The 13,297-nt window shown below is 38.7% G+C and overlaps 1 non-coding gene across 1 annotated transcript; it reads right to left on the bottom strand.

The window, feature by feature from the left end:
* Positions 1–12,630: 12,630 nt before the first annotated feature.
* Positions 12,631–12,738, bottom strand: LOC124507978 (U6 spliceosomal RNA). Its single transcript, XR_006961189.1, has one exon. It is a non-coding gene; the product is annotated as a U6 spliceosomal RNA (small nuclear RNA).
* Positions 12,739–13,297: the final 559 nt, after the last annotated feature.

Below are 13,297 nucleotides of genomic sequence, written 5' to 3'. Positions count from 1 at the left end.
AAGCTAGCCGCTGGCAGCCATCCCAGGAGACAGGATGTGGTTGGAGCTCCTTCAAAGCCTCATTTGCAAATGACTCTAATCATTTGACCTGGCGGATGGTTCCTTGGAAGACCTCATGTGCAACGCTATCTTTACTTCACCTGACTAGACGTAAGGCTCAGTAGAAAAAAAGCCTTTTCTTTATTAAAAAAAAAAAAAAACAATTATAAGCACTGCATTTAAATATATTTAATTCCAAGAATATGTCTCAAAGTATCATTTGGAATAGAACACTGGAATCAATATAAGTGTTATCAAGAGAGTACTAGTTATATAATATGTGATGTAGCTACCAATGAGGACTTAAAAAAATGGGGTAAAATGTCACAAGTTTTAAAATATGCTTAAGTTAAAAAAGGTAGATTGGGTGACCTTCTTAGAGATAATTGTTATTGGAGAATGTATTTAACATTCTAATATCTTATATTTTGAAAACCAAACAAAAACTTATTTTCGTAATGTAAACCAGGAACTAGAGCCTGATAAAAATAAGAACAATCTTATAGAATGGCTGGATATTGTATTTTCTAAAGTTTAAAATGAAATCTCTATTTAATAAGATTTCTGGGCCCTGACATTTATTCAGGCCATTTAGTTGTATTCAACGCAGTATGATTTTAATTGAATGAAGAAAAAAATTGAGCGTCTATTAAAGTTTACTGTAACTGGATTTAAATAAACATCTTAAAAGGAGAGCTTATTTAAGAATCTACATTACACAGGATAAAGCATGATATTGCATAGGGATTTAGGGATTATAAGATAAGATGCAAAACTCAGTGTTAAACTGTTATTATGCAAAAGAAAAAAAAGAAGAGGGAAAAATGCAAACACGGAAAAATAAAGCCTTGACCTCTCACACAGCCATGTTTGTATATTGGAAAATTTGACACATTTTTTTGTTAATTGGCAAATTAAATTGACCCCTGGGTCCCAGGCCTAGCCAACCAGAATCTACCTTGTACCTCTAAAGATTTGGTTTCTCTGGACATTTTATGTGAATGAAATCATATGCTATGTGTTCTTTTGTAACCAGATTCTTTCACTTTGGATGGTTTCAGAGTTCACCCATGTTGCAGCATCTATCAGCACATCACTTACTTTTATTGCCAAATAACATTCTATTGTGTGGATATGCCATATTTTGCTTATCCATTCATCACCTGATAGACATTTTGGTCGTTTCCATTTTTTTAACTATTAGGAATAATGCTGCTGTGAATAATTTATACAAGTTTTTGCAAAGATTTATGTTTTCATTTCTTTTTAGCCTAGAAGTTAAATTGCAGAGTCTAGATAGCTTATTGTTGAGGCAGTGTTTGGTCAGAGGTTGCGAACAGGTCCCCTTTCTAGCCATAGTTCAAATGGCTAGAAGGAAGATTGAGGACCTTGACCTAGAACTTACCGCAAGCTGGGCACACCTGGGGTAGAGTGTGCATCCGACAAGCAGGGCCTAGATGGGCAATGGCGCCTCACTCTCTTTGGCTGCACCCAACCAGAGGACAGCTTCTGCAACACAGGGTCAAGAAGAATGAGAAATGCCAGTGACCCAACCCTCCTCGGGGTGAGGGTCATTGAGTTTCTGTAACACAAAACTTGGAGTTAAGAGAGGTGTGCATGGCTCAAATGCAGACGCAGTCTTGGTTCTTTATAGATACTTACTAGTTTTAATGGAATGAATATCTATCCATTAGCTGTATGCTCTTAGGATAATTTCCAAAGACTGCAATTATTTTTCATAGTTTTCACCAATTTAATGGTTGTTTGCCAAGAAGAGGGTCCATTAGGTTCTTCCCTGAATTATTCAGGAAGCCCCAACTCTCTAGGGCATGTTATTATATTAAAATGCATCTTACAATTCACATTCTTTCTACTTCTCTATCATCTTACGTTCTTTAAAACAATTTAAGTGTTAAGAGGGGAGTCATTATTTTGAACATAGTCCATTTTTCTCTGCCCAGGGGCACCTCATTTTAAAAAAGTTTCTTTAACGTTTATTTATCTTTGAGAGAGAGAGAGAGAGAGAGCAGGGGAGGGGCAGAGAGAGGGAGACACAGAATCCGTAGCAGGCTCCAGGCTCTGAGCTGTCAGCACAGAGCCCCATGTTGAGATCACGACCTGAGCTGAAGTCGGGCCCTTAAACCCCGGTGCCCCTCTTTTCTATTTCTGAGGCTGTGTTCTGTACATCTCCAGTGGGCACCGTTCACATAGTGATCATGTCGCCCTGCTGTAAGTAACCTGTGGCATCTGCAGAAGCTGGAGACTCCCAGCTTTCTGTGTTGAGCCTGGGGATGGGCCTGTGACTCACATTCACTTTGCTGCCTTCGTGCTGCCTGGTGCTGATTTATGCACACAGCTTGTAGCACTTCACCACCGAGGGGCATATGATGTGTCAGGGCGCCCCGTCCACGCGCGCCTCGCACTCAGGGCGGATGCCTACGCAGGTGATTTCCAGCTGGTTCTGTGCTGTCACCAGGTGGAGCTTCAGGTGTCGGTGCAGCTGTCGGAGCGCCAAGACCAAATGGAATACCTGGGCCTTCAAGTCCCCTAAAGCTCAATATCTATCTACCCTTAGACAATTGGCACGTGGCCCTTCAGTGGTCACTGAAGGCCACATTCAGTCTGGCCATCGTGTTGGGCAAGACGGGTACCCACGACGAGGCGAGTTTCAATCTGATCTGGAAGTGTGGCTCCACACGCCCCCCTTCCCCGCCTCCGGGACAGAATTCTCCCTGCCCTTCCAGTGTCCCACCCCCAGCTCACCCCAGCTTTCCTCCCAATAAAGCTGCCTCTTGCCTCTTGTTTTAAAAAAACCCAAAACAAAAATCTAACAACCTTGGTCAGTGAGCCTAAAAACACTACTTTTGTGTGAAAAATAAACAATTTTTTAAATGTATGGTGGATTTTTAGAGTTATACATTGTCTTGAGGCAAGTGTAGACTGATTTGGATTCAAACTCCTCAAAATTAGCATATTTCAAACTCTGGATGACCGTGATAGCGTGGGTCTCCTTTTAGTTGAGTATATGTATGAAATTCATCGCTCAAAAAATGTGTATATATATTTTTGTTTATTTTGTACATTTTATACGTAATATTTATAATATATTGATACAGTATGTCCTTTAGTGAAGATCTGTCCAATTTTTTTTTCAGGATTATATATACTGGAGTTATATGTTTTGGGAGGAAAAACTACAGAATTAAGTACTGTTATCATTACATTATGTGAAGGGAACGTCCTATTATCATGAGTTATCCCTGCTAAGGTTAACCGTGATCACCTGGCTGAAGAAGTATTTGTCAAATTTCTCCATTACAAAATGGCTATTTTTTTATCATTCTTCCTACTGGACTTTTTGGAAGGAAGTCACTAGGTACAGCCTCCACTTAAGGAACGGGAAGGATCGAGGAGCTACCCCATGGTCTTGAAGTATCTACAATAATTCCAATGATTATATTCTAATATTCTAATAATTTCAATTATTTGGAATTCTTCTGTAGAAATTTGTCTCCTTTTCCTGTTTACTTAATTTATCATTTACTTGAATCAATATGGATAATTGGAAGACTCAAAATTATTTTTTAGGGGATTTTTAGGATAGTGAAAATAGTCTGTATCATATTATAATGATAGATACATGTCATTATAGTTTTGTCCAAATCCAGAGAACGTACATACAACACTAAGAGTGAACCCAAAGGTAAACCATGGACTTTTGGTGATGATGGTGTGTCAGTGTAGAGTTATCAATTGTAACAAACATACGACCCTGGCGGGGGTGTTGATTATGAGGGAGTCTATACATGTGAGGGGACAGTGGGTATATGAGAAATCTCTGGATCTTCTGCTCCGATCTGGTGTAGCCTGAAACTGTTCTACAAAAAATTAAGTCATATATGTGTCTCTCTAGATAAATTTTCCTTTGTATCTATCGTGGAAATTGTAATTAGTGTTGTATCTAAGAACTCATTACAAACCCCCAAACCTCGTAGATTTTCTTTTCTGGTGTCTTCCAGAAGTTTTGTGTTTTGCACTTTGCATTCAGGTCTATGCTCCATTTTGAATTAATTTTTCTGAAGGAGCTAAGCTCTGTGTCTCAGTTCACTTTAGAGTGGGGATTATATAGTGATCCATTGAATAGCCTTTGTTTCTTTTTTTGAAATCAACTGAATACGTTTGTGTGGGTTTAATTCTGGTTGTCTCTTTTCTTTGATCTGTGTCTCTTCTTTCCCAAACCCTACATTGTCTTGATAAGTATAGCTTTATGATAAATATGAAATTCAGGTTGTATCAGTCCTTGAACTGTTTTTCTTTAGTTTTGTGTTGGCTATTCTAAGCCTTTGCCTTTCCATAAATTTGGAATCAGTTTGTTCATATTTATTAATTTTTTTAAATGTTTATTTACCTTTGAGAGAGAGAGAGAGAGAGAGAGAGAGAGAGAGTGCAAGTAGGGGAGGGGAAGAGAGAGAGGGAGACACAAAACCCAAAGCAGGATCCAGGCTCTGCGCTGTCAGCACAGAGGCCAACGCGGGGCTTGAACTCATGAACCATGAAATCATGACCTGAGCCCAAGTCGGAGGCTTAACTGACTAAGCCACCCAGGTGCCCCGTGTTTATTCATATTTAAAAATGTTTTGTGAGGGCTTGGTATCACATCGAATCTATAGATCGAGTTCTCAAGAAAATGTGACATTTAACAATTTTGAATCTTCCAACCCATGAACGTGGAATCATTCTAGTTATTTAGATCATTTTAAATTTATTGCCTCAGAGTTTTGTGCTTTTCTACATGCATATCATATGCAATCTTCATTAGATTCAAACATAAGTTTTATTGGTGTCCTATTGTAACTAGTATGTTTTTAAACTTCAGAATCCAACTGTTCATCACCAGGATACAGGAAAGCAATTAAGTTTTGTAAAGAAACCTTATATTCCGCTATCTTGCTATACTTTCCTATTAGCGCCAACAGTTTTGTGTTAATTTTATCAGCCTACAAGGACTGATGTATATGTTCCCTTTGAATCCGAAGACTTTTTATTTACTTTTCTTGTGTTTTGCACCAGGGAAGGCTTTTGGCATAATGTTGAATAATTGCTCCCAATCTTGCTCTCTGTTTCAAACCGTTGAGCAAGATGTTAGTTGTAGGATTTTTCCAAGTTGGGAGAAATCCGACCTATATTCACCCATTTGAAGCGTGCCATTCAACAACTTTTAGTATAGGCGCAGAATTTGTAGCCATCATTGTGTCAACTTTAAGACCTTTCCGTCATCTCTTAAAGAAAACCTATACCCTTCAGTTGTTACCTCACATGCTTCTTTTGCCCCAGCCCTAAGAAACCAGTAATTGATTTTTTTTTGCATATATTTGCCACATTTCACACAGAAAATCAAAAAATATGTGGAATTTTGTGACTTGCTTGTTTGCTTACCATTATGTTTTAAAGTTCATACATGTAGTATCATATATTCATCATTTATTCATTTTGGGGGCCAAATAGTGTTCCATTGCATGGATATACCATATTTTGTTTATTGATTCATCAGTTGATGGACATTTAGAGTTATTTTCCACATATTAGCGAGTATAGTGCTGTGATGAGCATCTGTGTGCAAGTTTTTGTTGGACACATATTTTTATTGAGTATATTGCTATTTTTTAATTTTCTGGGAAACCTGTAGAGTTTTATTCAGTGACTGCATTATTTTATATTACCATCAGCAATTTATGAGGGTTCCAATTTCCCTACATTCTCATCAATAGTTATCTGATTTTTATGATGACATCCATCCTACTCTGGGTGTAAAGTATCTCATTGTGATAGTGATTTGCATTTCCCTAACCAATGATATTGCACATCTCATGTGCTTATTGGCTATACTCGTATCTTCTTTAGAGACATGTCTATTGAAATCATTTGTCCATTTTAATCATTTTCTTGTCGTTGTTGTTTTTTTTTTTTTTTTTATTATTATTGGGTCGTAACAATTCTTTGTATATTCCGGACACATATTATTTATCAAGTATATGATTTGCAAATAATTTCTCCTATTCTACGTGGTGTCTTTGCACTTTCTTGATAGTATCTTTTTAAGCATGATAATTTTCAATTACTTGTGTTGGTTGTGCTTCTGATGTCACAGCCAAAACTGTTGACAAATACAAGGTCATAACGTTTTACCCCTAAGATTTTTAGAGTTTTGGCTCTTATATTTCCGCCTCTATATCTAGAGTTTTTGTTTGAAAGCCTATTCGTCTAATATTGGTGCAGTCACTCCAGCTTTCTTATATGCATAAAATGTATTTTTCTCCATTCATATTTTGTTTTCTCCATTCATATTAATGTTTATCCCATTCATATTTAATATTACTAATATAGATAAATATACCTGCCATTTATCCTTTTGTTTTCTATATGCGCCATATCGTATTTTTTCTCTACATCTTGTTTACTTCTTTCTTTTGCATTAAGTTGAAAATTATGCAACATTTTTAATTTCTTACATTTTTTTCACTACATTGTATTGAGTTAGTCTTTTCTTTAGGGGGTGTTCTTGGGCTTATCATATACACTTTAACTTAGCAAAATTTACTTTATTCTTTTGACTATATATGAAGCTAATTACAATGAGATACAGAAAGGTTATTCCTATATGGCCCAACTCCTCTTTCCTTACCTTGGGAAGAGATAATATGTATAATATGTATAGTTACGTTGCACCCTACACATGTCACAAACTCAACAGTACAGTGTTATAATTATTACTTTTGCAATTTTATGTCTTTTAGAAAGGTGAGAGAAGAAAGGCGAACGAGTATATATGTACAGCCTTTCTCATATCAGTCTTCATAGTTCTATTCCTGTTTGTATCCATTCTTCCTTTGGCTTCAAGTTACCATTGGAGCCATTTCCTTAGTCCTGTACATCTTTGCTCCTACCCCAGTCCCTGGTGCCATTATTGGCGAATACATTACGGTTTTGTGTGCTATATAGGCTGAACAATATAATTATACACATATATTGTTTTATACAATTGCCTTTCAAATCACTTAAGAGAACAAAAGCAAAGAAATATGCATTCATACTGTCTTTTACATTTACAAAATAACTTTCACCAGTGCTCTTTTTCTTCATGTAGTTTCCAGTTACTGTCTGGGTTACTTGCTTTCAGCCTGAAGAACTCTCTTTAGTAGTTCTTGGAAGCGGCTGCTTCTTGCAACATTATTATTAATTATTATATGGGAATGTCTTTATTTTACTTTTATTATTAACATACAGCTTGCTGAAGATAGGATTTGCTATGGAGTTCATCGTATCCCCCCAAATTTATATGTTAAAGCCTTAACTTCTGATGGGACTGTTTCTGGAGACTAAGCCTTTAGGAGGTATTAAGGTTGAATGAGGTCATAAAGCGGGGCCCTAATTCCACAGGACTTCTGACCTTATGTTGCCAGGAAAGGAAGAATTCTCTCTTGCTTTTTTTTCTTTTCATATATGCAATAAGGAACATTTATGCGAAAACCTATTGAGAAGAGGACCATCTATAAGCCAAAATGTGAACCTTCCCCAGAAACTGAATCGGCCAGAGCCTTGATCTTGGACTCCTGGCCTCTAGAACTGTGAGACAAGAAATCTCCGTTGTGTAAGCCGCTCAGTCGTCCGTCCATTGTTAGGGCTTCCCTAGAAAACTAATATAGACTTCTCACCTCCAGGTTTGTGTTTCTTTTTCTTTTTTTTCCTTTGAGCCCTTTGAATATGTTATCTCACTGCTTTCTGCATCCATTATTTATGATAAGCCATAAACTATTAGTGTTTTTGAAGCTTCCGTCTAAGTGACGATGTGATGATTTATTCTTCTTTTTGCTGCTTTCAAGATACCCTCTTTGTCACCGGCTTTCATTATTTTTATTATGATACGAGTTTTGGAACGTTTTGTGTTTCTTCTACTTGGAGTCTTTCAAACTTCTTCAATGTGAACAGTTTTTCCTCGAAGCTGGGAAGGTTTCGGCCATTATTTCCTTGAGCGTTTTGCCAGCTCCTTTCTGTCTCCTCTTTGCCGGCACTCATGTTCATTGTGGCTGTGTTGGTTGGTGGCATTCCCGGGGCCCCACTTTTTGCCGAGATTGTTTATTTTCATTCCTTCTTTTTAATCTCTGCTCAGATTCCCTCATCTCTGTCAGTCCGTCTTCAAGTTTGCTAATGTTTACTTCTGCCAGTGTAAATCTGTTGGTTCCCTCAGTGAATTTTAGTTTCAGATATTGTAGATTTTCCATTTGGAGGTGCATATGGAAATCTCTTTCTCTTTATTGATGCTCTCTATTTTTTTCAATGTTTGTTTATTTTTGAGAGAGAGAGAGTGGGCAAGCTGGGGAGAGGCAGACAGAGAGGGGAACAGAGGATGTGAGGCCCAGTCTGCACTCACAGCAGAGAGCCTGATGTGGGGCTCGAACTCACAAGCTGCGAGATCATGAGCTGAGCCAAAGTCGGACGTTCCACTGACTGAGCCATCCAGGCGCCTCTGAGGTTCTCTATTTGATGAGCCACTGTCATCACACTTCCCTTTCCTTTTTAAAGCATGGTTTCTTTAATTTCTTTGAACATATTCATAACGGCTAGTCTGAGTGTTGGTCTATTACAGCCACCATCTGGTAGTTCCCGTGGGCAGTTTCTGCCGCTTTCTTTCCCGCTCAGGTATGCGCCGCACTTCCCACCTTCTCTGTGCGTCTCACAGTATTTTGTAAGGGATTGGACTTTCTAGATCACATATTGTGGCAGCTCTGGGTACTGTTCTCCCCGCCCCTCCCCCACCCCCACCTTCCAAGACTGGTCGTTGTTAATCGTTTGCTGGTTCAGTCACTGGATTGCATGCTTTAATAAAGTCTGGTTCCTCCCCGCCTTGTGGAGCCCCTGATGCTGCTTCTTGGAGGGTGCAGCGTTGGGACTGCACACAGTTAACCTGAGACGACAGTGGCATTTGTAGGAGTTTCTTCGCTTCTCTGTTTTCCTGAACACACACAACGATTAAGCTCCATCCGTTTCGCAGGCTTATTACTCCATTGTTTTCAGGAATGCCCTGGCGTATTCTGTTCCATGCGATGAACCAACTAAATCAGAGCTCAGTTTTTGAGGCCAGTGTTTAAGATTTGTTCTTCTCTGTCAGCTTCTCTTTGATTCTCTGTGCTAAACTAGCTAGTTTTGGGTTTACCTTATATCTCTAAGATATCTACTGATTTCTTCCTAAATCGCTTTTCGCTACAACCTCTAGTGTTTTTGATGTCATCTTAGGCTTGAGTTTGCAGTCTTGCAAATGAAATCACTTCTTCTGGAAAAATCTTTGGCCTGCTCCCCCCCCCCCGCCCCCCTGCTCCGGGGCCAAATCTTGGAGTCACGGCTCTAGAACCCGTGGTAGGGACAGTGGCGTGCTTGTCTCTGATCGAAACCCACGCTGCATGAGCCAGGTACTCAGCACAGTGGGTGCTAGGGATTCTGTAAGCTCGGTTCTTGCCCCTCCCAGTGCAGAGAGTGACTCTCCCAGAGCCTCTGCTTTACAAATAAACTTGTGCTGCCTTCAAAGGGGAGCCTGCATCCAATGAGCGGGAGGAGGGCGGAAAAGGGAGACCTTAGCTCTCAGCTCCGCTCACCTGGAATTTAGGCTCTGCAAGAAATGACTGGGACAGAATGACAATGGCTGTCGTCCTGCACCTCCTGGGAAGATATGGCAGCCTTCTGCCCTAGAGATCAGGGGAGAAGTTCTGTGTTCTAGGCTATATCCATTTGCAGTGGAGTTTCTGTCATATTGGGCTGGAAGTGGCGTCTGGGGAGGGAGTGTATCTTGATCTAGATAGCATAGACTCTTCCCGTTCCTAGAGAGTTTTAGGAACTTTTCTTGAATAAATGTTTCTGCATTTGCTGCATGACCTTTGGACCATTGGTAGAGATCATAAGTGGTTGTTTTCTAAAATACTTTCCAACAGTCTCACTGGGAGCATATCTGCAGAATATCTCATGTTGTCATGCAGAAAGTCTAGATCCCGAATTTTGGATTTTTTTTTTCCTTTTCTTTACCAGTCAGTATGATCCAATAGTTTTCCGCTTTTAGTTTTTTGACATAGTTGATCTTACTGGCTAGTTTTTGAATGTTGAATGAGCCTTGAATAAATAAATCCTCCTTATTTATTCTTTCTTGACACTCTATATATTGTATAAATCTTTTTATGGATTGTTGAATTCAATTTGCTAATATTTTGTGGAGAATTTTTTATCCATGTTCATTACAGATATTGATCTGTTATTTTCTTTATTGTAATGGCTTCATACAGTTTTGGTAATAGAGTAATGCATACCCCATAAAAGGCATTAGAAAGTGACCCTCTGCCTTTTTTATTTGTTTGTTTGTTTGTTTGTTTTCCTGTAAAGGATCACATAGAATTTGGCATTATTTCTTCTTTAAACACTCGGTAAAATTCATCCGTGACAATTAAGCCTTGTTGCTTTCTTTGGGGGAGGTCATTAATATTGATTCAATTACTAGGATTGATATTGGCCTACTCAAACTATTGATTTTGATTGTATACATTTTCATAGTTGTGTCTTTAAAGGGATTAACAAAATTCATCTAAGTTATCAAATTTGTGGGAATAGACATTCATAATGTGATTTTTCTTTTACTGTCTATGAGGTCACAGCGATGACTCTTCTTTCTAAGATTGGTACTAGAAGTTTTCCCCCCTCCCCCGCTCGGTCAGCCTAAGTACTTATCAATTTTATTGATCTTTGCAAAGAAAGGTCAATAGTTTTGTGGCTTTTGTTTTCCTGTTTCCAATTTATTTGTTTTTTGGATCTATTTTTTAAATTATATTTTCCTTCTACTTGTTTCATTCTTAAATTCTTCTTTCTCTAGTTTTTTAAGGTAGAAGCTTCAGTTACTGATTTTAGATCTTTCTTTTTTTCTTATACATGCTTTTATTGCTATACATTTCCCAAGTACTGCATCCCACAAATTTTAATAAGCTGTTTTCATTTTCATTTAATTTCAGTATATTTTAATTTCCCCCAAACTTCTTTTTTGACCCACATATCATGCAGAATTGTATTTCCTAGCTATCTTTCTGTGACCGATGTCTAGTTTATCTAATTGCATTACGATCTGAAGTCATACTTTACATGATTTCCAGCTTTCGTAATTTGTTAGGGTTTTGGGGGAGCCTAGAATGTGAATGTTACATGTGAATAGGGAAGGAAGTATGTTCTACTGTTGGGATGTATTCTACCCATGTCAATCGGATCAGTCTGATTGATAATGTTTTTAAGCTCCACTAGACCTTAGTGATTTCTTTTGCCTTGCTTGATCTATCAGGCTTTAAGTTCTTCCCTCGGCCCCTTCTGGGCAATCTGAAGAAAGCCTGGAGGCTCCCCCATGTGTCGCTTGTGGGAGATTAAACCACACAAGCTCCTGACCACGTGTAGGACCCCCCACCCTCACACTTGCCCTCCACACAATGCAAACTCTGAGTTGGCCTCCTTTCCTTGCTCTTTCAAGCAATTTTTGAACCTGCGTGGGAGCCTATCCCCAAATAGCCCCATGTGTAAATAATAAATGTTTTCACTGACTGATCTGAAGCCACCAGGAATGGTATGTGACATGTCTCCACTTCTGGCTGACAACCTTGTGCTTGAGTTTTGCTGCACTGAACTACATTTGTTGAGTTCCATAGAAATGTTCTTACATGTTTATCTGACTTCGGTTGGAATTTTCAATGTTTGGTTTTGGAGGGACAGTCATACAAATTTGGGGCCTTCCTTCATGGCCTTGGGTTCTGCATCTCAGCCTGGAAATATCAGCCTGTGTTTAGAATAAAACCGGTTGACGATAGGTGTGGGGGAAAACAGTCTCCACCTGTTACCAAATTCGTTGTGTGTCTCAACCAAGTTTTGGTCTCTGTTCCGTAAAGGGCTCAAAGGCTTGTACTCTGTGTAGCATATAGGAACATCAGTTGGTCCCCCATGAAACAGCAGTCACTAATGAATTTTTAAAAATAGAGAGAAAGAAGAAAAATGGAGTCATTATCTCGAATGCTGAGGTCTGCGCATCTAAGAGCACAAGGCTCCCCATGACCCATAAATATACCTCTGCTGCTGCTGTCTGTGCTTCTGTTACAACAAAGATCTTGATCCTTGGGATTACAGAGAAAAGCACTCGTCACCCCTGTGGCACAGTGAAGAGGTTAATTCAAAGCCGATAAAGCCCAGCTTCAATCCTATAAGCAGCCGTTGCCTTGGGAGAGGCCACAACCCATGGAGACGCTAATTTGAGGCTCTCTGGAGGAAGAAGCTCATGTAATATGAGCAAGGTAGAGAGGAATTTGTCTGAAGTATATCCAATAACAACAATTAAAAAAGAAAAAAAAGGAAGGATACAAGAAAAATAGAAACCTGGGTACAGAGAAGGAAACAACAGAAATACGTGAAACAGAGGTCCACAATTTGACCCAATCCAAAATTTACTAAAGTAATTAAATAACAAAACATAAAGGGCCACTGATTGACTTTTGTGTCTCAACAGCTTTGCTTTTATTTTTTATTTTTTTTAATATGGAAGGCTTCATGAATTTGCGTGTCATCTGTGTGCAGGGGTAGTGCTAATCTCCTCTGTATCATCCCAATTTTAATGATACAGTGCTCGCTGAAGCAAGCACTCAACAACTGTGGATTTGAATTAGCTTTAATATCTGCAAAATGTATCCACTGGCAAATCTTCATGGTTTTAATCTTTATGGTCTGGGCTCAAATTACAGACATACCTGGACATTCCACATATTACTCAAGGTTTTCCCTGTAGTCTTAAAAGACTTATAAAATATAAAAGTACAAATAGATGTGCCCCAGCTTTACCATCAAGACTACTGTCTTGCCTAAATTCTGCATGACCACAGAATCCATTACACTGAAATATCTCAGAAGGGGCATTACTGTTACCCAGGGAGTAGTAAGTTAAAATTAAATTGGTCTTTGGAATTTTCAAGTTGTCTGGATAAAATAGGACCCCGTAGATGTCCCCCCAGTCAACATGTTATGGCCCAATGTCAATTAAAACAGAGATTTCAAGGATTAAAACCCACCATTCAACACCTATTTCTCTTTTTTTTTAAAGCTAATTATCCTCATTGCTTCTTCACTCAGTCCAGTTTAGCCTGTTCTGAAACACAGAAAGAACAACATGGCTCCTCATATAGATTACTGCAACCTTAATGCC

This window comes from Lynx rufus, unplaced genomic scaffold (assembly GCF_022079265.1).
Source record: "Lynx rufus isolate CCGP_SWC_20201006 ecotype Redwood Valley unplaced genomic scaffold, mLynRuf1.p SCAF_12, whole genome shotgun sequence".
In the NCBI taxonomy this organism is placed as follows: Eukaryota; Metazoa; Chordata; class Mammalia; order Carnivora; family Felidae; genus Lynx; species Lynx rufus.
The sequence above is the reverse complement of the archived record's forward strand: the minus strand, read 5'-3'. Positions and strand labels throughout refer to the sequence as shown.